The sequence below is a fragment of the Myxocyprinus asiaticus genome, chromosome 9, assembly GCF_019703515.2.
Source record: "Myxocyprinus asiaticus isolate MX2 ecotype Aquarium Trade chromosome 9, UBuf_Myxa_2, whole genome shotgun sequence".
Classification (NCBI taxonomy): domain Eukaryota; kingdom Metazoa; phylum Chordata; class Actinopteri; order Cypriniformes; family Catostomidae; genus Myxocyprinus; species Myxocyprinus asiaticus.
In genome coordinates, this window is record NC_059352.1 from 41770446 (window position 1) to 41795678 (window position 25233).

The 25233-nt window shown below is 38.5% G+C and overlaps 1 pseudogene; it reads right to left on the reverse strand.

Moving 5' to 3' along the window:
- Nucleotides 1–1432: 1432 nt before the first annotated feature.
- LOC127446283 (coiled-coil domain-containing protein 14-like) lies at nt 1433–25233 on the reverse strand (annotated as a pseudogene).

The following is a 25233-nucleotide window of genomic DNA, read 5'->3' on the forward strand; positions in this document are numbered from 1 at the left end:
GAAGAATATAAATACAAGTAAACAACTGAATTTCAGATAAGACATATCATGGGAAAAAGGATGTTTCGTGCTCTTTTGAAATAAAAGCATTCAATATAGTATGTAGATAATATTCTAAAATTCACTATCCAAAAATCACACCCCAGCCCACAAAGACCATTTATGAAAACTCTAACTACAATACAGGTTATTCAGAAATGGTCTTGGTAGTCAAGTCACAACTACAGGTATGAGCAGAACATTAACATATTACATCACATTAAATGAATATTTCGTGTTCAATACAAGTTTAGCTCAATTGACAGCATTTGTAGCATAATTTAGATTACCAAATATGTTTTTGCCACAATTTGTCCCTCCCTTTAAAAAAAAAGCTAAAATCTAGGTAACATTGAGGCACTTGGAGGTGAATGGGACCAATCCATAAACGATAAAATACTCACCGTTTTAAAAGTATAGCCACAAGATGTAAACAATATGCACGTTAATATGATTTAGAGTGATAAAATCACTTACTAACCTTTTTTGAGTAAAGTTGCCATAATGATGTAATGCTGCAAACCATATAATCCCGGTGAATGACTGTAAAAACGATGATTTAAACAACTTTACAGCTTAATACATAAATTTTAACAGAAGAATTAATGTACAGTAAGTGCTTTATAAAATAATAAGCATCACATTTCTGCCTTTAAACCCTCCAAAAACTGGCCCCATTCAATTCCATTGTAAGTGCCTCACAATAACCCAGATTTTTGCTTTTTTTTTTTTTTTTTGAGAAAAGGAGGAGCGAGTCAAAATTATTTTTCTTGATAATCACCGTAATTATGCCACAAGTGCTGTTGATTGAACCTGGAATATTCCTTTAATGGATTTTTTTTTTTTTAAAGTCTCAGAAGTTGTCACATAAGCGCATAAATATACATTTTTAAAGCAGAGTACAAAAGCAATTAGCAAAAATTAAACTAACTTTACCACACTAATGCAATCGGTCCTAGTGTGGATTACCACTTCATCTTCAGCGCAATTATGGCTGGTGGCTAGTATCAGGCCCAAACACATCAACCCCAAACCCCCCTCCATTTGTTAAAATGTGTAGACTTACCTAATGTATTTCAGCTGTAAGCTGATTTAGAATGATTTATACATATATTATATATATATATTTTTTTTCAAATAAACAATAGATCAGAAGTAATCTAAAAGCAATCAAATTAGATTACCTTAAAAAAATGTAATCCAAGAGATTGTGTTACTGACTGTGTCATCTGTACCAGATTACAATTCAGAAGTTATCTACCCAGCTCTGGTAATTAATGCTTTACCTATCCATTTTATCATTCTTGTGCGGCCACATGTAATGATGGGAAATGTAGTTTTGTTGCAAACGCTTATCGCTGCAGAAACCAGCTAAGAGTCTTATTTTTTGGCAAGTTTTATTGTTATTCTTCATTAACAGTATAATAAATACAAACTAAACTGCACAATCAAAATCCTCAAGTAAAACTGAATTATTGCAAATAACAATTTGCTTCCATCATGATTCTTAATCGACACGCACCCAACTCGGAAAGTTGGGGCTCAAAGAAAATCCAGAATTTATCACTTAAAATTATGACTTTGTGGTGGTGTTCATATGCACTTAACTCGAAAATACAATCATTCTGACATGACTTGTATGCTCCATGAAGCTAGAAGAACATTCCTTGAAGTGACTGGAATATATGCAGATTCAGCTGCTTCATTTTATTTTCTAGAAACAATTGTCTTCATATCTCTTTTCCATTCATCCATTCATGCATAGTTAATTGAAGTATAGTCATAAAACCACCCAAAACAAAGATTAACAATGATAATTAAAAATGTCAAAGTAAAAATGTAATAAAAAACAAAGACAGGTAAAATATCCATAAATTACACACAAAATCACATTTAAAATAAAAATACACTTAGAGCACCTTTAAGTACAAATTGTCATTTATTTAAATCAGCTTTTAGAGTCCTCTGCAGACTTGCTATGCTGACATCTAATGCTGCTAGGCCTTCCCTGAAATTCTGCTCATCATGCGTGTTAAATGTAGACCAGGAGTTTATACTCCAATCAGATGCTAAAGACTTAATATCACAAGAGGAGAAGGTGTTCTCCATCACTGAGTGCCGCCCAGAATATGCCGACTCAATACCCTTCCTTAGGCACCGACGGGCATGCTGGGATTGCACTGTGTGATCATCCAGGCCCTTGTTTTTCTGATTTAATTGCAAGGCCACACCATGATCTGAAAGGAAATCTCGGCTCTGAGTGTAGAGCACATCTGAGATGCCAAGCTTTTCAAAAGCACGTCCCAGATATTTCAGCCCTAAAGGCCCATCCAAATCTTCCCTTTGACTCTTGGCTGTTATCAGCCCATTACACTGAAAGTGAGGTTTACTTTGAGCAACCCCAGTGGCAAGCTGGACCATCGGCATCTCTCTTAAAGGGGCAAAAGTTGTTCTTTTTTGTGGTAATAACTGTGTCACATTCTCACCTATGACTTCTAGGGTTGACTCATGTATATCCCTGACTGTTGGTGAACAGACTTTAGTATCTGATAATATAAAGCTTTCTTTTCCAACATCAGACTGTTCAGAGGAAGCTGGTTATGTTGTCTGGGACCTCACATGGACTCTTTGGGGAGGAGAGGCCGGTCCAATCCTATCTAGGGTCTGAAGATAGGTCTTTACAGAGTTTGAAATTTGATCTAATACATCAGTATCACTTTCTCTGCAGATTCCTGTTCATGAAAGAAACAGCAGAGGTTAAACCCACCAGCATCTGACCCACATCTTCTTTTACATGATATATTTTTCGAATTACATTTGAAGATATAATTTTATTGAGATCGAGTTGACTTACCTGATGACCTCCTGCAGTCTGCTGATTTCTGCTTCCCTCTGCTGGAGACTCAGAGTCAATGCAGACTTTGCAATCTCACACTCTTCGAGTTTACTTTGGCAGCTTTGCATTTCCGTGAATGCATCATTCAGCTCTGCAAGGATATGTAATGTGAAAATCACATGCAATATTAAAGGGATAGTTCACCCAAAAATGAAAGTTCTCTCATCATTTACTCACCCTCATGCCATCCCAAATGTGTATAACTTTCTAGCTTCTGCAGAACACATTAAGAGTTTTAGAAGAATCTCATCTCTGTAGACCCATACAATGAAAGTGAATAGTGGCGAGAACTTTGAAGGTCCAAAAAGCACATAAAGGCAGCATAAAAGTAATCCACACTATTCCAGTGGTTAATCCATATCTTCAAAAGCGATATGATAGGTGATATGATACAGTCTCCTCCAGGTCTGTAGGTCCAAACAATGCAAGTGAATGGTTGCCAAAATGTTGACGCTCCAGAAAGCACATAAAGGCAGCATAAAGGTAATCTACACGATTCCAGTGGTTAATCCATATCTTCAGAAGCGATATGATAGTTTGGGTATGAAACAGATCAATATTTAAGTCAATTTTTGGTGAAAAAAAAAAAAAAAAAAAAACTATCTCCCTGCCCAGTAGGGGGCGTATGCATGAAGATTGTGAATGACCAAAAACACAAGAAGAATGTGAAGGTGAAACAAAGTGGAGATTGACTGAGCAGGGAGGAGAATTTATAGTAAAAATTTACTAATTATGACTGATCTGCTTCTCACCCACACCGATCAAATCGCTTCTGAAGACATTGATTTAACCACTGGAGTTATATGGAGTACCTTTATACTGACCTGTGAGAATTTTGGAGCTTCAAAATTTTGGCACCCATTCACTTGCATTGTATGGGCCAAAAGAGCTGAGAAATTATTTTCAAAATCTTCGTTTGTGTTCTCCTGAAGACAGAAAGTCATACGCATCCGGGATGGCAAAGCGGTGAGTAAATGATGAGAGAATTTTCATTTTTGGGTGAACTATTCCTTAAAGAAAGAGGCCTAAAAGTATTTATAATTTTAACATCAGTACATTTTTAGTTATGTACATTTTATAAAAAGACATCCTATCTTGTAACATGTGACAAATGCTATAATGATTTGTACCACATCTGTCTTAAAGGAACAGTTCACCTAAAAATTAAAATTCTGTCATAATTTACTCATCCTCATATCATTCCAAACCCATTATGACTTATTTTTCTTTTGAGGAACACAAAATAAAATGTAATCATTGGATGAATTCCATTTATTAAAGTGAGTTTAAAATAATTTTGACAGATCACACTCACCATTTTGGAATTGTGCTCCATTCACTAGGGCTGGGTATTAATACAGATTTCCTGATTAATTTCTGATTCACAAACTCTTGATTTGATTTTGGTTTGATTAGATATCGATTTATATGGGTATATTTCAGTCATAATGTCCCTTTTGCTTACAAATGAAAGATACTCTCCCAGCTAATGCTGTTATTTATACAGGGGACCTTCTAACTGGGTACATTATGAAATTATTATTTTACTAATTATATTTTATTAGTTTTTCATTAATTTGGTCACATTTTGGCTTTTTAAAAATAAACAAATCCATGTATTCAATCAGAAAATAATATATTTCATATATTATATTTTGTGACATGTTTACTGTTCAATTGCATAATTTGTAATATTTACAAGTATTTATTTGTTGAATATGTGCTAAAACCAGTACGGTTTATTAACAAAACTGGCATTTCTGTAAAGAGCGTCTATAGATTAGCGCATGTTCACAAGAGACTCTTATCAGCTTTATCTTATCTGTGCCATGCATGATTAGAATTAAATGTATATTTTTGGTTGTTTTTGATCAACAACTGACTATAGAGAACAGAAAGGGTATTAAAAGAGACATTATTCAATGACAAATGGGTCATGTGGATCTCGTCTTTGGACACACACACATTACACGGAACTTACCTCAACAAGCAGTGAAAGGATCTTGCTGTTATATACTCCACCATTATACTACACAAATACTGGTGAGTGAAATGTAAACATTTACCAGCCAGTTGCCAAATATATACATTTAAGTCACATAGCATGAAATTTGGCTGCAAATGCTAGTGATTTCCTCTCATTCTAGTGGAGGGTTGCGCATAGAGTAAGAGGTCGATCTTGGGATTTAAGAATCAATATCGAGATCGTTCAAATGAAGATCTATATTTTTACCCATCCCTACTGTTTACGATTTGATTAGATTTGTGAGTGAATAACTACTAAAATTATGGTGGAATATGATGCACAAGTCACATGAACCAATTTTATTACTCTATTAGGTGCTTTCTTAAGTGTTATAGAGACTCTCTATGATACTGTACTTAATTCAGCCAACAAGGAATTTATTAAATTTACATTTTCACTAGTGGTAGACCGATATGGATTTTTTAAAATAGTCGATGCCGATATCCAGAGAGCAGGGTGGCCGATAGGCTGATACAATGCCGATATGTCACACAATTTAATATAGTAAATAACAAACAAAAAATTGCTAACAAATTAATATACTTTTATTTAGCACTTTATTTACTCAATTTCACACACAAATTTTAATTTGTAAAAAGAATCTTTAAAAATAACACAATTTTAAATGGTAGATAGCAGATTTCTGTTTAGTCATCAAATTTTAGTACTTTATTTTCACAAGAAATTGTTAATATATTAGGAAGAAGGAAATAACAGTACACACAGAAGTCCAGCAACCATGGATGGCATGTGCACATTAGTAATCGCGTTTTCTCACAAAAGACCGAGTCAACGTGAAACACTTTTACTTTTGAAGTTGCACATACGTGCTCATGCGGATCCAGCGAGCAGCAGTCTCCTGACAGTTTAAATGGCCTGGATTGCCTACTTGGATTGTCACGGACAGACCGTCATGATTTGTGAATCAGAGGAACTTTTGATCCTGATCCTGAAATTTTGTTTCTGGCTGATAGAATATGCGCTTCAAAGGAAGATATTATTAGATGAGCACTCAATGGTAAGAAAAGGCTGGAGTTTCGCAAGGTTCGTGAATTACATCTGTTTAAATGAGACATCCGCCTATTTGCAGACGGTATATGAAAATAGTATGATATTTGCCTTTTTATCATTAGACAAGAAAGTTAAAAGTCACAGGGAACTGTTGAAAAGAGACTGATAGAATATGTGCTTTAGGAGGAAGAAATATGAGCATTCACAGGATGCTGGATTTGCTGAAGTTTTGTGCGGTTTGTTTATTACATCTGTATCTGCATATTGCAGACAGTACATGATTAGTTTTATTGATATTTGCCTTTTTCTCATTAGATAAGACAGTAAAAGTTAAAGGGAACAGTTGAGGAGGGATAGCGAGAGTGAAACATGCGAGCACTTTAACATTATGAGCTCATACGTGTCTGCCGTGGGTTTGATATGTGGACCATTTAAATGAGACTGTTGTACACTGGTCTACTATTGTTGTAGCACCATGGCACGTAACAAAAAAAAAGGACTGTGATTGCTCCTTTACATGTCTCAGACGCTTCACATGCAAACAGGCGATTATCGGCACCCACGCATCCTTAAGCAAACTGGCCAAATGGGAAATGTATCGCCGTTGCCGATAATTTAAAAATTCGGAATATTGGCCGATTTATCGGCCTCCGTGACACATCGGTTGACCACTAATTCTCACGAAATATTCCTTTTGTGTTCTGCAGAAGAAAGTCATGCGGATTTGGAATGACATAAGGGTGAGTAAATGGTGTCAGTATTTTTATTTTTAGGTGAACTATTAATTTTAAGAAAATTGTCCTTTTATCTTCGTTTTTATTGTCCTTTCTTAAGACAATCCTATATTGAAAAATGTAAATGCAAAAATGTAAAGTGTAAATGAAAAAGTGTCTAACTTCGTTCCCAAATACAAACATGATTGTATTTTTTGGCGATTGCTTTCTAACTCGCACAGCTCTTTGTGTTGATGCAGGTCACTTTCTTTGTCCTCCACAGCTTTCTGTAGACGCATGTTCTCCTGCTCCAGACCCTCAAGCTCTCCACGGCTCTCATTTAACTGAGTATGGAGAGTGAGGTTCAATGACTGCAGCGCAACCATTGACACACACACAGGTTTTGTTTACATACATCCACTTGGCTAGACAGAAAATGAAAGACTAGATTCAAAGACCACATTTTTAGTGTGTATTCACTCTTTTACATGATGTATTCTTTGATAGACAAAGCAGAGAGAGGTAAGCTGTCTCTTTCAGTATTCATTAGAAATGGATCTGCTCACCCTCCATGTTGCAGTCCAAAGGCCTGGCCCGCTGTTCAACTCTCTCCCTCCCCAATAACTGCTGATTGAGTATTCGCAAACGTCTGGAAGACACGCACATGAACACAAATCACAAATATACCAATACACAACTGATTGAAATGCAAGGAAATAAAGAAACAACATAACTGAAGTCAGGCTGAATAAGTAAACTCCATCATTGCACTCATGGCATAGGCCAGACTCTCAGTTGCCAGAGACTCAGATCCTTAGAAAAGATCACTGACCTACGAAGCTGTACATTCTCGCTCCTGAGAGGCTGCAGGGCAAGTGCGATCTCGGCCTGGATGTTGGTGCTGCCCACCATGAGAGGATGCAGTGAGATGTTCTGCTCCACCTCTGAGATCAGACGCACAGCCTCACTGTCTGCACAGAAGAGAAAAGGGAAAATCTGCTCAAAATCCTGCAAAACCAGCAACTCTATCCCAGGGTTTCTGGACTCAGGAACATCAAAGCTCCAGTCCATTTGTGATTGTTACAGAAAGTGAAGTAGATATCCATCTCAGGTTAGAAATAGGGTATCAGATTTCATAAATCAGGTCTAGATATCAGAACAGAGACGACAACTGAAAGACAGCACTGTAAATAGAGCCTAGTCTCAGCTTCAGACTGATTTTTCCCAAGTGCCTAAAACTTTTGAACAGTACTGTATATACAGTCCTGTGCAAAAGTTTTAGGCACTTGGGAAAAATGTTGCATAGTGAGGATGTCTTCAAATATAATGCCATAAATAGTGCTTCAGAGTTGGGATGGTGTTCTTCGGCTTGCAAGCCTCACCCTTTTTCCTCCAAACATAACGATGGTCATTATGGCCAAACAGTTAAATTTTTGTTTCATCAGACCAGAGAACATCTCTCCAAAAAGTAAGATCGTTGTCCCCATGTGCACTTGCAAAATGTAGTCTGGCTTTTGTATGGCAGTTTTGGAGGAGTGGTTTCTTCCTTGCTGAGCAGCTTTTCGGGCTATGTCGATATAGGACATGTTTTACTGTGGATATAGATACTTGCTACCTGTTTCCTCCAGCATCTTCACAAGGTCCATTGCTGTTGTTCTGGGATTGATTTGCACTTCTTGCACCAAACTACGTTCATCTGAGCGGTATGATGGCTGTGTGATCCCATGGTGTTTATACTTGCGTACTATTGTTTGTACAGATGAACTTCGTACCTTCAGGCATCTAGAAATTACTCCCAAGGATGGACCAGACTTGTGGAGATCCACAAATTTTTTTTGGCTGATTTCTTTTGATTTTCCAATTATGTCAAGCAAAGAGGCACTGAGTTTGAAGGTAGGCCTTAAAACACATCCAAAGGTACACCTCCAATTGACTCCAATTAGCCTATCAGAAGCTAATTGGCTAATTGCCAAAAGGCTTGACATCATTTTCTGGAATTTTCCAAGCTGCTTTAAAGCACAGCTAATTTAGTGTATGTAAACTTCTGACCCACTGGAATTGTGATATAGTCAATTTAAAGTGAAACAATTTGTCTGTAAACAATTGTTGGAAAAATTACTTGTCATGCACAAAGTAGATGTCCTAAACAACTTGCCAAAACTATAGTTTGCTAATATGAAATCTGTGGAGTGGTTAAAATTTTAGTTTTAATGACTTCAACCTAAGTGTATGTAAACTTCTGACTTCAACTGTGTGTGTGTGTGTATATATATATATATATGTACAGTTGTGCTCAAAAGTTTGCATACCCTGGCTGAAAATGTGAAATTTTGGCATTGATTTTGAAAATATGACTGATCATGCAAAAAAAGAACTCTTTTATTTAAAGATAGTGATCATATGAAGCCATTTATTATCACATAGTTGTTTGACTCCTTTTTAAATCATAATGATAACAGAAATCACCCAAATGGCCCTGATCAAAAGTTTACATACCCTTGAATGTTTGGCCTTGTTTCAGACACACAAGGTGACACACACAGTTTTAAATGTCAATTAAAGGTTAATTTCCAACACCTGTGGCTTTTAAAAGTGCAATTAGTGTCTGTGTATAAATAATCAATGAGTTTGTTAGCTCACACGTGGATGCACTAAGCAGGCTAGATACTGAGCCATGGGGAGCAGAAAAGAACTGTCAAAAGACATGTGTAACAAGGTAATGGAAATTTATAAAGATGGAAAAGGATATAAAAAGATATCCAAAGCCTTGAAAATTCCAGTCAGTACTGTTCAATCACTTATTAAGAAGTGGAAAATTCGGGGATGTCTTGATACCAAGCCAAGCCAAGGTCAGGTAGACCAAGAAAGATTTCATCCACAACTACCAGAAGAAGTGTTCGGGAGAAACACCTCAGGAGAAATACAGGCTGCTCTGGAAAAAGACGGTGTGGTTGTTGCAAGGAGCACAATACGACGATACTTGAACAAAAATGAGCTGCATGGTCGAGTTGCCAGAGAGAAGCCTTTACTGCACCAATGCCACAAAAAAGCCCAGTTACATTGTCCGACAACACCTTGACATGCCTCACAGCTTCTGGCACACTATAATTTGGAGTAACGAGCTTTATGGTAACATCCATAAGCGCTATGTTTGGAGAGGGGTCAACAAGGCCTAGTGAAAAGAATACCATCCCCACTGTGAAGCATGGTGGTGGCTCACTGATGTTTTGGGGGTGTGTGAGCTCTAAAGGCACGGGGAATCTTGTGAAAATTGATGGCAAGATGAATGCAGCATGTTATCAGAAAATACTGGCAGACAATTTGCATTCTTCTGCACGAAAGCTGCGCATGGGACGCTCTTGGACTTTCCAGCACGACAATGACCCTAAGCACAAGGCCAAGTTGACCCTCCAGTGGTTAAAGCAGAAAAAGGTGATGGTTCTGGAGTGGCCATCACAGTCTCCTGACCTTAATATCATCGAGCTATCAACTCTGGGGAGATCTCAAACATGCGGTTCATGCAAGATGACTGAAGACTTTGCATGACCTGGAGGCATTTTGCCAAGACGAATGGGCAGCAATACCACCTGCAAGAATTTGGGGCCTCATAGACAACTATTACAAAAGGCTGCATGCTGTCATTGATGCTAAAGGGGGCAATACACAGTATTAACAGGGGTCATTTAATTTTTTTCTTTGTTGCCATGTTTTGTTTTATGATTGTGCCATTCTGTTATAACCTACAGTTGAATATGTATCCCATAAGAAATAAAATAAATGTGTTTTGCCTGCTCACTCATGTTTTCTTTAAAAATGGTATATATATTACCAATTCTCCAAGGGTATGCAAACTTTTGAATACAACTGTATGTATCTCAAAGGATACAGTTCCTGCAGGAATGCTGCGGAAAGCGGGTAGATGCCTCGCTGAGACAAAGAACCCGATGTCGGCAGCATGGTGGAGAAACTCTTCAGCGGAACACTAGAGGGGGCAGGTGAATCTTTCGCTGCAGGTGCTGCGAGTCAGGCGAAGAAAGTCCTGATGCGTCTGCAGGGAAATCCGGTCCGCTGGAAGGTGTCCGCCGATGGTGAAGAGAGGGCAGTTCAGATGAGATTATTGTCGTAGTCAAGATGAGACAATGTCAGTCTTGAAGGAAGAAATTTCTGAAGAAATGGTGATTGAGCACCTGCTTATATATGGCAAATGCACGCCTAAAATGGCAGGGCTTAAACACCATTGCCAATCATAAGAATGGCGTTATGATACAAGGGCTTCAACTAGGTCATTGGAGAAGGAGTTCACCAAAGCATTTCACCAAAATGCCGAGTGAACCTAATCGATAGGGAACTCAATGTCACCTGCACGCGCACACGCACACGAAACAGGCGATACTCTTTGGCTATTTTGTTGGTTTTATGTTATTTCTGTTAAGGTATTTGAAAATTAGCACAGTCCCCTAAATAACAGGCTGCCGATTCCTTGTGTTTCTCATTGCTTTATGTGTCATACATGTTTGACCAGTCACTGGCTGCTGCATCTTCCACAGTCCCTCTTCTGGGGTAGAAGTACCTACATGTTCAGTACGAGCTAAAAAGTCAGTTTAAAGTCCTTCTAAATGGCTAAGAGGGACTATAGTTCCTCATGTGTGAAAACAACGAAAAGTACTAGTTCCAGGTAAAAGTACCAAAAACAGGTTTGTTCCCTGCAGTGGGAAAGGACCTATAGTTCCAAAACTAACTGATTTTAGTTCAGGTACTAGATCCACAATTATGTGGAAAAACACCTTATAGGGTTTTTTGTTGTCCAACAGGCAAATATTGTATGTCAGATCGCTTAGAAAAGTAATAGCACATAAGCACACCTCACGTCAACAATCTACACAATTTGAGGTATCATTCATGATAAGTACAAATGGTGCAGGATGAGTTACGCAACTATTTTACGCAGGCGTTTACCCCCTTTTGTCCCCAATTTGGCATGCCCAATTCCTAATGCTCACTTGATCCTCGTGGTGGCGCAGTTGCTCACCTCAATCCAGGTGGCGGAGGACAAATCTCAGTTGCCTCCACTTCTTAGACAGTCAGCCTGCGCATCTTATCACGTGGCTTGTTGGGCGCATTACCTTTATAACGTGTGGAGGCAATCACGCTATTCCCCACGATCTCTGCACACAACCTACCATGCACCCCATCAAGAGCGAGAACCACTATAATCGCAACCACGAGGAGGGTAACCTATGTGACTCTACCCTCCCTAGCAATCCAGCCAATTTGGTTGCTTAGAAAGCCTGGCTGGAGTCACTCAGCACACCCTGAATTCAAACTCCAGGGGTGGTAGTCAGCATCATTGCTCGCTGAGCTACCCAGGCCCCCCGCAGGCTTTTGAAAAATCCCTAAAGGCCTTTTCACACCAAATGCGATGCGATTATGAGAAGCGAATCACTGACGAATGGCCTATTCCCATAGAAAGTGGAGCGAATGTTTACCGTTAGCACATTCACGCCTTTACAATAGGTGGTGCTAATCGACAAGCAATTTAACCCCGGTACGGAAGGTGACTCAACGCACCTTTGAGCTGGTCCGCCCATCACTGGGAGAGAAGAAATAACCACTTGACACGTTTACAAAACAAACAAGAAAAGCAAAGGTTTCTCTAGCGAACAGATCGAAAAAATAAAATGCATCTCTCTTCCAGCTCAAGCAGCGATGACGAGCATGTTGTTGAATTGCTCAAAGGGAAAGCAAACTTTCAAGACACTTCACAAACTATTTCAGTTCACCTGCTGGACAACATGACAGTATTATCATGAATACACAGTCTGTGGGGATGATTAGAAAGAATCGAGTGTAAAAAATGGTGTAACGGTTAAGACCTGTTATCATTTGGAACAATATTAATTATATGCCTCTGTCACATACTGAATATACTTGTGTTAAGTGCATTTGTTTAAAATCACTTTGTGACGCACACTCATAATGACTTTTAAAACAAATATTTAAAATAAATGTTGGACTGTATCTTATTGCCATGTACATTTACTTGTGTTATATTTGCTCAAAACCCTTTATGTTACTAATTAAATGTGATGAAATTTAAATGTTCCAAGAGTGCAAGCAATAAAACAAATCTCACCCAACAAACCCATCTTTAGTCTGACCCATTATTAGATACTTTAATACTGCTAACGACTATTAAAAATAGCACAGCAATAACGATTTTGTTTTTGGTATTCAAAGGCACACAGAGTGCACTGCAAGTCACAGCAACAGTATTAATATTATTAATATTTTTGCGAAGAAAAAAAACTTGTGATCCATAAAGTTGTTTATTTAAAAAGTGAAACGAAGGCTCCGCGATATATTAAAGATATAAGAGAACTCACGTAAGATTAAATGCAAAAGCAAAACAATGAAACTGGAGTAAATTATGAAGACAATCCACTTAAGTTCAGATAATTTTTAAAGGGTATGCAAGGCAGTGATGCAGCAATATCATTCACATGTTTAGAGAACCAATATGAGAAAAAATGTTTCAGATAAGGCATTTAATGCAAATGAAATGCACATCCTCACTGCTGTTTCAGGATTTCTTTCTCGACTTCCTTCAGTTTTAATGGCGGTGTTGAACACCTCTGTGAAGTTGGCACCCCATATAATTAAATAATCACAAATTAATATTCAGTACATTTTATACAGCTATTATAATTATATAGTCATTGAGTTTAATAGATTTATAGGTATAATTGAATCTGTATAAAAATGACTGAACATTTACTCCCAAAAATAAGTCTTGTGCTATATAAGGAATAATATTCTGAGTGTTTTACAGTTGGTCTCTAGGTCAAACGGTCATTGAGTTTAATGGGTATTGTCACGAATGTCCCCACACCCACTCTGACCTTCACCACACACACACACAAACACAAACACCTCCTGAAACCCCCCTCCTCCCCCCTCCTGCTACTCAACCTGCACTTAAGATCTGTGAAGATGATGTGAGCCGCATCTTTCAAAAACAAAGGATAAGGAAAGCACAGGGCCCAGATGGCGTTTCACCTGCATATCTTAGATCCTGTGCTAACCAGCTGGCCCCCATCTTCACACAGATCTTCAATAGATCACTGGAGCAGTGTGAAGTCCCATGCTGCTTCAAACGTTCCACTATCATCCCCATCCCAAAGAAACCAAAAATCACAGGACTTAATGACTACAGATCTGTCGCCCTGATGTCTGTGGTCATGAAGTCATTTTAGAGACTGGTGTTGGCCCACCTGAAGGACATCACTGGACCCTTTCTAGATCCCCTTCAATTTGCTTATCGAGCAAACAGGTCTGTGGATGATGCAGTCAACATGGGATTGCATCATATCCTGCAACATCTGGACAGACCAAGGACATATGCAAGGATCCTTTTTGTGGACTTCAGTTCAGATTTCAACACCATCATCCCAGCTATTCTCCGGACTAAATTACACCAACTCTCTGTTCCCATGTCTATCTGTCAGTGGATTACCAGCTTTCTGACAGACAGGCAGCAGCTTGTGAGACAGGGGAAAGTCTCTTCCAGCACCTGTACAATCAGCACTGGTGTCCCCCAGGGATGTGTGCTCTCCCCACTACACTTCACCCTCTACACCAATGACTACATCGCCAAGGACCCCTCTGTAAAGCTCCTGAAGTTTGCAGACGACACCACTGTCATCAGCCTCATCCGAGATGACGATGAGTCTGCATACAGAAGGGAGGATAAACAGATTGGCTGTCTGGTGCATTCAAAACAACCTTGAGCTGAACACGCTCAAAACGGTGGAAATGATTGTGGACTTTAGGAGGAACTGCCCAACAGTCCCCCCTCACCATTCTAAACAGCACTGTGGCAGCAGTGGAGTCATTCAGGTTCCTGGGCACTACCATCTCACAGGACCTGAAGTGGGAGACCCACATTGACTCCATTGCAAAAAAGGCCCAGCAGAGGTTGTACTTCCTTCGTCATTTGAGGATGTTCAACCTGCCACAGGTGCTGCTGATACAGTTCTACTCGGCGGTCATTGAGTCTGTCCTCTGCACTTCAATAACTGTCTGGTTTAGTTCAGCTACGAAATCAGACATCAGAAGACTACAAAGGACAGTTCGGACTGCTGAGAGGATTATCGGTTGCCCCCTGCACCCCCTTCAAGAACTATACACTTCCAGAGTGAGGAAAAAGGCTGGAAAAATCACTCTGGACTCCACTTTCCCCCAGGCTATCCATCTCATGAACAGATAAAACTGCCCCTTTGAGCAATACTTTGTGCAATACACAGCTTAGTCTTTTTATATTATCCAACACATGCTACCTCTTCTGCCATTACATTCTCTTGCACTGTACATAACCAATTTGTATTTAGATTTGCACTACGTATGTGTATGTATGAATATATATTCATATATGTGTGTATATATGTATATGTATGTGTGTATGTGTATGTATATATGCATATGTGTGTGTGTGTGTGTGTATATATATATATATATATATATATATATATATATATATATATATATATATATATATATATATATATATATATTTATATATAGTCTATTGTGTATTCTATATATACTTTTTTCTTTTCAATATTTATCTATTTTTTTATTCAATTTTAATTATTTTTTAAAAGTCTTGTTGCTGTTTTTGTATTGTTGTGTTCTGGAAGCTCCTGTCACCAAGACAAATTCCTTGTATGTGTAAGCATACTTGGCAATAAAGCTCATTCTGATTCTGAATGTCAAATATAAAACTAACTTTGCCACACTATCGAGCAAACGGTTATTATAACGCAGTGGCCTTAACGATATATTTACTGAGGTAAAGTTAGGCTACTTTTTACTTTCAGTAAACTCCTTAAACATAATGGTAATAAACGAGATGTAATACTTGGTTCAGCGATGAACCAGAACACAAACAACATTATATTAAGTACCAATATACACGAGGTGAATTCAAACAAGTGCTACACACGCACAAATACAGGGCATATATGATTTGGATTTGAAGCTTGAAGTTACTGCCAATGATCAAACTGTCAATATTAAAAGAAAATAAAATAAAAAATAAAAACAATGACAGCAACAGTAAGAAACCTGCACCGAGCGAGCACAAACAAACGAGACAGAAAATGAATGCATTGGACGAGATGAGGTAAATGCATGACTGACGTCACAGATCCAGGAGATAATTTTGTTATTTCTATGTAAGGGAATTAGATTGTTTCTTTCATCAGCACAAACCGGCACAAACGAATGACACCGGTTTGGAGCGATTCAGACGACATGGGGTGGAGAGTGACATCACTGACCCGAATTAAATCTGTTATTTCAAAAGAAGGGAAACAGACACACTGTTCATTTTGTTTGTTTGTTTGTTTCTTTCATTTTTTTACACCATGCCAGCTTCTATGGCTATATTCATGGCAGGAACCAGGTTTAGTTATTAAAAATAGTTAAATAAGTTAAATGAGGTGTTTAAGATTCATTTTTCCTAAAAACCTTAACTAAATTTGGATTCACTTGATTAAAAACTTTTTCAAAAGAATCAACTGAATAATACAGGTTCCTCAGATGTGTATAGGTATGACAGTCCAGTAAAATATGTTTAATGGATAGTGGGTTCTGACAAGATGAGCACTTTGGTGAATTTTCTCCTGATAGTAAAAATTGGTGTGTGAGTCTTGTATGTCCTATCCGGCATCGTGTATAAATGACTTGATCCCAGCGATTATTAAAAGGGAACACATACAGGTGCATCTCAATAAATTAGAATGTCGTGGAAAAGTTCATTTATTTCAGTAATTCAACTCAAATTGTGAAACTTGTGTATTAAATAAATTCAATGCACACAGACTGAAGTAGTTTAAGTCTTTGGTTCTTTTAATTGTGATGATTTTGGCTCACGTTTAACAAAAACCCACCAATTCACTATCTCAAAAAATTAGAATATGGTGACATGCCAATCAGCTAATCAACTCAAAACACCTGCAAAGGTTTCCTGAGCCTTCAAAATGGTCTCTCAGTTTGGTTCACTAGGCTACACAATCATGGGGAAGACTGCTGATCTGACAGTTGTCCAGAAGACAATCATTGACACCCTTCACAAGGAGGGTAAGCCACAAACATTCATTGCCAAAGAAGCTGGCTGTTCACAGAGTGCTGTATCCAAGCATGTTAACAGAAAGTTGAGTGAAAGGAAAAAGTGTGGAAGAAAAAGATGCACAACCAACCAAGAGAACCGCAGCCTTATGATTGTCAAGCAAAATCGATTCAAGAATTTGGGTGAACTTCACAAGGAATGGACTGAGGCTGGGGTCAAGGCATCAAGAGCCACCACACACAGACACTACAGTTGTCGTATTCCTCTTGTTAAGCCACTCCTGAACCACAGACAACGTCAGAGTTGTCTTACCTGGGCTAAGGAGAAGAAGAACTGGACTGTTGCCCAGTGTTCCAAAGTCCTCTTTTCAGATGAGAGCAAGTTTTGTATTTCATTTGGAAACCAAGGTCCTAGAGTCTGGAGGAAGGGTGGAGAAGCTCATAGCCCAAGTTGCTTGAAGTCCAGTGTTAAGTTTCCACAGTCTGTGATGATTTGAGGTGCAATGTCATCTGCTGGTGTTGGTCCATTGTGTTTTTTGAAAACCAAAGTCACTGCACCCGTTTACCAAGAAATTTTGGAGCACTTCATGCTTCCTTCTGCTGACCAGCTTTTTAAAGATGCTGATTTCATTTTCCAGCAGGATTTGGCACCTGCCCACACTGCCAAAAGCACCAAAAGTTGGTTAAATGACCATGGTGTTGGTGTGCTTGACTGGCCAGTAAACTCACCAGACCTGAGCCCCATAGAGAATCTATGGGGTATTGTCAAGAGGAAAATGAGAAACAAGAGACCAAAAAATGCAGATGAGCTGAAGGCCACTGTCAAAGAAACCTGGGCTTCCATACCACCTCAGCAGTGCCACAAACTGATCACCTCCATGCCATGCCGAATTGAGGCAGTAATAAAGCAAAAGGAGCCCCTACCAAGTATTGAGTACATATACAGTAAATGAACATACTTTCCAGAAGGCCAACAATTCACTAAAAATGTTTTTTTTATTGGTCTTATGATGTATTCTAATTTTTTGAGATAGTGAATTGGTGGGTTTTTGTTAAATGTGAGCCAAAATCACCACAATTAAAAGAACCAAAGACTTAAACTACTTCAGTCTGTGTGCATTGAATTTATTTAATACACGAGTTTCACAATTTGAGTTGAATTACTGAAATAAATGAACTTTTCCACGACATTCTAATTTATTGAGATGCACCTGTATCTTGTTCCAACAACAAGATTTATTTCTCGTAATTTGTTGTTTAAACATTGATCCCACACCGACTGCCATTTGTTTTTGATATATACATTCAGAGTTGGTTTCAGATCTGTGGAAGGTATAGGGCATTTTACTGGTTCAGTAGATAGTGCTCCTCTGGCAGCTCTGTCTGCTTGTTCATTACCAGAGATTCCTGAGTGTCCAGGTACCCAGCAGAAAATAATATTAAAACTCTTTGCTTCAAGAGATGACAGTTTGATTAAAACCTTCACGATTGTTGGGTGATCAGTTTTAGTAGCTTCCAATGCTTCAAGACATGATTTTGAATCAGTTATTATAAAAAATTAAAAAAAAATGTTGTGTAGCAGTCTCAATAAACTTCAGTGCCAGTAGTAGAGCGTTTGCCTCTGCAGTGAAAACTGAACTTTGGTCAGGGATGCAGATACCCTGACACAGTTGGTTTGTTGCAAAAGCTGCTGCCACTTTATTTCCAGATTTAGATCCATCTGTATATATTGGGATATGTTGTGGGTATACTGCTCTTATGTCCAGATTTTGTTGATGGAAATCATTCGGATGCGTTTTGGATTTTTGGTTCCTTGTTAAATCCAGATGGATTTTAGGCTTTTTGAGATCCCATGGAGGAATTTTGCAGAAATTTGTTTGTTCCACACTGTTTAGATCCACTTTCAGATTCTCCAGATGGGTTTTTATACATAGGCCAAATGGACGAATGAAACTTGGGTTTTTTCATATATTGTTGAATGCTGAAGTAGGAAAACTGCTGAATAGGCTGGGTTTTCTTCATTTGTTTTAAGTTTGGTTGCATATTGTAAGGCCAACTTTAGGCGTCTGATTTCCAAGGAAGGTTCATTGGCTTCCGCATTGAGACTTTGGATTGGTGATGTTCTGTAGGCTCCCAAAGCTAGTTGTATACCTTGGTGGTGTACAGTGTCCAAAAGTCATATGTATGACTTCCTAGCTGATCCTTAAATGATACTTCCATAGTCCAGCTTTGAGCGTACCATGGTTCTGTACAAGTTCATGATAGTTGAGCTGTCTGCTCCCCATTTGGTTTTGGATAAAACCTTTAAAACATTCATTGCTATAAAACATTTATTTTTTAGTGATTTAATGTGAGGAATAAAAGTCAGTTTGTTGTCAAAAGTGATACCAAGAAACCTGTTCTCTTTAACAACTTTAATGGGGACTCCGTCCATAAACAGCTCTGGTTCATTGTGTAGCGAATGAAGCTGACAGAAATGCATACAGATGGTTTTTGTTTGTGAGAACTTGAAACCGTTCTGTGCTGACCAGGAGTGCATTTTGTTTATCTTCAATTGGATTTTTCCACTGTTCATTTTAACGGCACAAATCGAGCACAAACGAATGACAACGGTTTGGAGCGAATTGGACGACATGGGGTGGAAAGTGACCTCACAGCCCCGATTCATATTTGTTATTTCTAAGGAATGGAAATAGATAAAGTGCTCATTTTAACGGCACAAATCAAGCACAAACGAATGACACCAGTTTGAAGCGATTTAGACAACATGGGGTGGAGAATGACGTCACCGCTCCCGAAAACATTCTTGCTATATCTAAGGAAGGGAAATAGTTACAACGTTTGTTTTAACGGCACAAACCGGCACTAACTGAGCACTAACGACCAGCACCGGTTTGGATCGATTTGAGCGAGATGGGGTGGAGAGTGACATCACACAGCCCAAAAAAGAATGCTTAATATTTCGAACACCAAACCAGCACAAACGTTAATTTTTGCGGCACAAATCAGCACAAACGAATGGAATAGTTTTGGTGATTATTTAATTATATGGGGTGCCAACTTCACAGAGGTGTAGTGAACAGCTTTCTGTGTTTTAGCGCCATCAGTTGCTCTGGTTCTGGTAACTGCAACAGCTTCTGATACGTGATCTAAATCTTATATATTATTGGTCGGGGCATTTCTTCGCCGGGCAAAAAAAAAAAAAAAGACACTGTAAAAAAAAAACCTTCGCTTTGTCACCGCACGATTTGGCACGAATGTTCGCTCCAGGTGAGAATGGCTCTTTAGGAATCTATTGTTTCGATTCAAAATGTTGATCACAGCAAGAAATCACACCAAACATTCGCGTTTGGTGTGCAAAGGCCTTAATCCTAAAGTCTAAAGTATACTTCGGTCAGACGCGAATGCACAGGACGCGTGATGCAAATCTTATCATCAGCAGAGTGCTGGAGCACTGAACACGCATAACCCGATTTTTCTAACCGTATGTCTTTGAATGCGTATGCACCTGGAGTTATTTGCACTAATTAGTGGGTCCACAAGGTGGCAACATTCACATGTAAGCCATTGCTGTCATGAAAAAGCACCAGATGATGATGTAATCGCCGCTAAACATCAGAAGATGAAGGTAAAAACAGTGGATGTGCAAGTCAAGAGTGCATGTATGAGGAGGTCTGGAGATACTTGCATTTGTATAGCTCAAGTCTGAAGAAAAATAAAGACATCTTTATGGGTCTAACTCCTGGGGCTGTTTGCATAAAACTTTTTTAGACTAGTCTTACTAGTTAGTCGTCTAAAATTTTGGTCTTATCTTTTTCAGTCAGTTGCATAAAAACTTAGATCGGTCTAATATAAGACCAAAATGTAAGACAGCAGACCCCTAGGCTAACTTTCATTGACATTCTATGTTGCCATGGAAAATAACTGTCAGCTGAGCTGGTGGGGGCTTCAGTTGAGCACTAAAAGGGGCTTGAGTTGAGACTTTGTAGAAGACTTTGACTTCTACGATGTTAAAGTGTCTTGTGTTTTTAATTATTTGGGTTAAAAGCACTAAATTTGTTCATTAGAATCAATTTTGAAGCATTGTGTTCCTCTAATAAGCAAATATTTTCATCTAATTAAAATTGAATTGAGCGTCCAGAGTCTGACATTTTTTTTAAGCTGTTCAGTGTCTGCCTTTTCCCACAATCCAATAGGAATTAGACTGTCTTGCTAAAGACAGCTGTGAGTGTTTTATGCAACTGGCTTTCTATGGCATCTTTAGCTAGTCAGACTAATAGTTAGACGAAGTCTTAAGTTAATGGCTATGTTTATGCAACTGGCCCCTGAAGAGAAATAGTCAGGTGTTTCATAGCAGTCATAGCACACATGCGCCAACTGCCTGTGTATGTGCACACAGTTATGAAGTATACTTTGACAGGCTTGCATGTGACTACGCAGTTATGGAGTATACTTTTGAAAGGCTTGCATTTGACTGTATGCAAAAGCTAAGCATTCTCGTCAAATTGGAGGTATACCTAGGGCTTAAGTTTAAGCAAAAGTAATAGTAATGCTTGTCTTATGGGAGGAAAATTAAAATCAAACCTCACCCTGATCAGCAACCACAGTCTTCAGCTCTCCCAGAAGATATTTGACAGTCATCAATTTACAGGCTGTTTTCTCTGGGCTAGCGCGTTTGGCTTTGAGACTCAGATCTGTTAATTTCTCCTTGCTGGTCTCACAATTTATGTCTCTGACAGGTGTAGTGTACACTCCATCCTGATCTTCATCCTCTTCCTCTGTGCTGGTACCACCCCACTCTCCTCTGAACAGATCTCCTGTCCATGAGCATTGTAATGTATCGGTACTGGTACATTTGGATCACGTTGAGACTGGCTGATGTGAGCCTGGATGGGGACTTGTGTTGCTAGTCTTGCTGTTGAAGGTGATCTCAGTGACCCAGTGGAGGATGCCAAAGGAATGTTCGACCCTATAGATCCAACCTGAGGAACACCACAGACTGGACTGGTGATCAAAGGCACCCCTCGAACTACTTGAGTGCTCGGTCCATTTTGGAGAGGAGAAGCAGTAACTGACCCATGTGGGCAGCGAGAGGTGACAGCATTTATAGGCCACAACGGAGTTATGTGATGAAACTCCCCTGATGAGCTACCATTGCTCTGCAAACACTTTGAAGTACACTAAATGACAGAGAAAGGCATAGGTAGAGTTAGAGAACAAATTAACAAACGAGAGAGGAAAATCTAGGCATGGGCGGATTGATCTTGAAGTATCAGTACTTTCAATACCGATGTTGTATTGAGATAAAACAAACAAAAATATTGATTCAACACTTTCAAAGTTTTTAAACTAGTGATTTTAATATTTATTTACCACAGAAATTAATGCATATTAATGCAAGTTTTGAAGTGAAACTGAACTGTGCTATCAAATAGTTGTGTAGTAAAGAAGCAATTTATTCTTCTGCTCATTTTAACATTGTAATTACCCATTTAATCATCAGAAATCACAAAAAATGTCCATTTGATACTGGAAGAGTGATATTGACCTTGATTGTACTTGGTATTGCATTGAAAAGAAAATAAGTTTTATCGCCCAACACTAGATAAAAATCATCACTATTATATATATATATATATATATATATATATATATATAACACTGTTCAATTTAAGCTTGCATAGTGGATTTTAGTTCAATAAACATACATGTTCACTGTGGGCTGATCCAGGTCTTTGAGGGCTCTGTGCAGGTGTTGATGTGGTCAGCCGACAGTTAAACAGAGTAGATGTTTGAACCTGACCTGAAAACAGACAGAGAAATTGAGATCATATTGAAATCCTATCAGGGCCAGCATTAGAGTAACACTGTTTAAAGGAAGACTTTGCTAATCATGATCTAATGCTGACTGGAAAGTTCCTACTTACTAGCTCAGAGGTCATAAATAAGATGTGATGTGCATTCAAATGAATTTGGTTTGAAAAAATTGCCATTTTGGGTAATTTCATATAAATTTTTCCCTTTTTACATCCTGACAATGCAACAAAATAAAGAGCTATGGAAGCATATTCAGGGTGCAACTGATGCTTTATATGGGTATTTTATCATTCTCGAACAGCTACAGAGAATGATGGGAATTTAGTTGTCATGCATACCTGTCGCCTCATAAACCAGCTAAATGAGTAGTGTTTTCTGGAAAGCTACTTTTCATCAACAGTACATTAATGCATACAATCTTAATTGTAAAGTCAACATTGATAATCACAACTTATTGTTATTAATACCAATGTTCTTAGATCATTACTCTTCAACTGAGACACAAACACCCCAAAATGTGCATTCTAGTTGTTCATATGGGTACATTTATGGGCTAACAACAAGAGTCAGTTGTTCTATATGTGTGTGAGTGTGAGTGTGTACCTGAAGATGGCAGATTACAGCTGGCAGCAGGTTGAGAGCAGGCCAGTGGAATTGAGTGTTGCTGAGCTTGTGTCACTGGGGTTAGTCCTGCAGGCTGATCATGTGACCCCTGTGTCTGTCTGATCCCAGGATTCTGATCACTATGGGAACACAGCTGCCCTGCTAAACCTAGGTGAGTCTTTTGAACCGAACCTATATAAAATAAAAAGGGATATATATACTGTAGATTATCAAACTATATTGATATATAAGTCATTTTGTTTTTATATACATACTGTACAAATAAACACCCTCTGAGCACTTTATTAGGAACACTATGGTCCTAATAAAGTACCTGACGTGGTCTTCTGCTGTTGTAGCACATCCACCTCAAGGTTCGACATGTTGTGCACTCTGAGATGCTATTCTGCTCAATACAATTGTACAGAGGAGTTATCTGAGTTACCATAGCCTTTCTGTCAGCTCGAACCAGTCTGGCCATTCTCCGTTGACCTCTCTCATCAACAAGGCATTTCCGTCCACAGAACTGCCACTCACTGGATGTTTTTTGCTTTTGGCACCATTCTGAGTAAACTCTAGGGACTGTTGTGCGTGAAAATCCCAGGAGATCAGCAGTTATAGAAATACTCAAACCAGCCCATCTAACACCAACAATCATGCCACGGTCGAAATTGCTGAGATCCCCATTCTGATGGTTGATGTGAACATTAACTGAAGCTCCTGGCCTGTATCTGCATGATTTTATGCTGCCACACGATTGGCTGATTAAATAATCGCATTAATAAGTAGGTGTACAGGTGTTTCTAATAAAGTGCTCAGTGAGTGTATACATGTAATCATTATACTAGAAGCAATCAAATGTAGACATGGCACCCAAAGAGGCATTTAAATGTTGATATTGTTGAATTTTCAATAAAGGACAATCTAACTTTGTTCCTTTTTTGTTTTCACAAGAGACTTCTAAAATAATAATAATAATAATAATAATTACCTGGCCTTTTGTTCAAATGTACAGCCATGTTTCCCTTCCTCCCATGTTTTTTCTTGTCTATCGCAGTCTTACTTGACAAATTCTTGGGTTTGGATTTGAAGGAGATGGTCTTTATTCCCTGTGGTTTGGGCTTCGAGTCTGTTGAGTGAATATTAGCAATCTTATCACTACACATTTGCTAAACATGAAAAATGAAGATTGAGTTTAATAAAATGAATATCACACCTGCTTGTTCAGCTTGAAGTGTCCCATTGAGTAAAGCAGCACATTGGTCCAGGCCCTTGTGTACTGTCGTCACCTGTATACAATTTTCAATGGGAAAGAATGAAACAAGAGCTTGAATACATCATGTCTCCATTTTATCCAATTCATTAACACACTTACTGAAATTTTTCCTAAGACTTAAAAGATGTGCAATTCCTTTACCTGATCTTCCGAGTCTGTAGAATAAAGGGAATATGATGGTACAAGAGGTGGCACAGATCTCCCAGTAACCCTAAACCAGGCAGCAGATTGAGTTTGTTTGTTTCACATATTTTAAAGTGTCTAACAGTGATGCAGTGTATAAAGGATTTACTCATTTACTTTTTCTTGTGAATGTGTCCCCATCCATGGCCTGTAAGCCTGCCTGATGAGACCACCTGCTGGAAACACTTTGCTTTAGGTACAAAACAAAACATGGCATAACAACGGTATGTATACTGTAATAGTTTACTGCAACTACTACCTTTTGTCTTGATACTCCCTGGCTTGCCATGTTGGATCTAACTTTTAATAAATCTGCAAAATTCACCAAGATCACCTACCATGCAGCAAATATAGGTAATATCTTTTCATGATAATACGGGTCTAATAACGTTTTACCATTGCTTTTTTTGGTATATATTGGGGCTGAATACCTCAAAAATCGTAAAGCACAAATGTAAAATCAATCCGTACTAATTTAAAAACTAAAGAATTAAAAGAAGATTCAAATCCGCCTCACAATCGCCACCATGCAAGCGTTGAG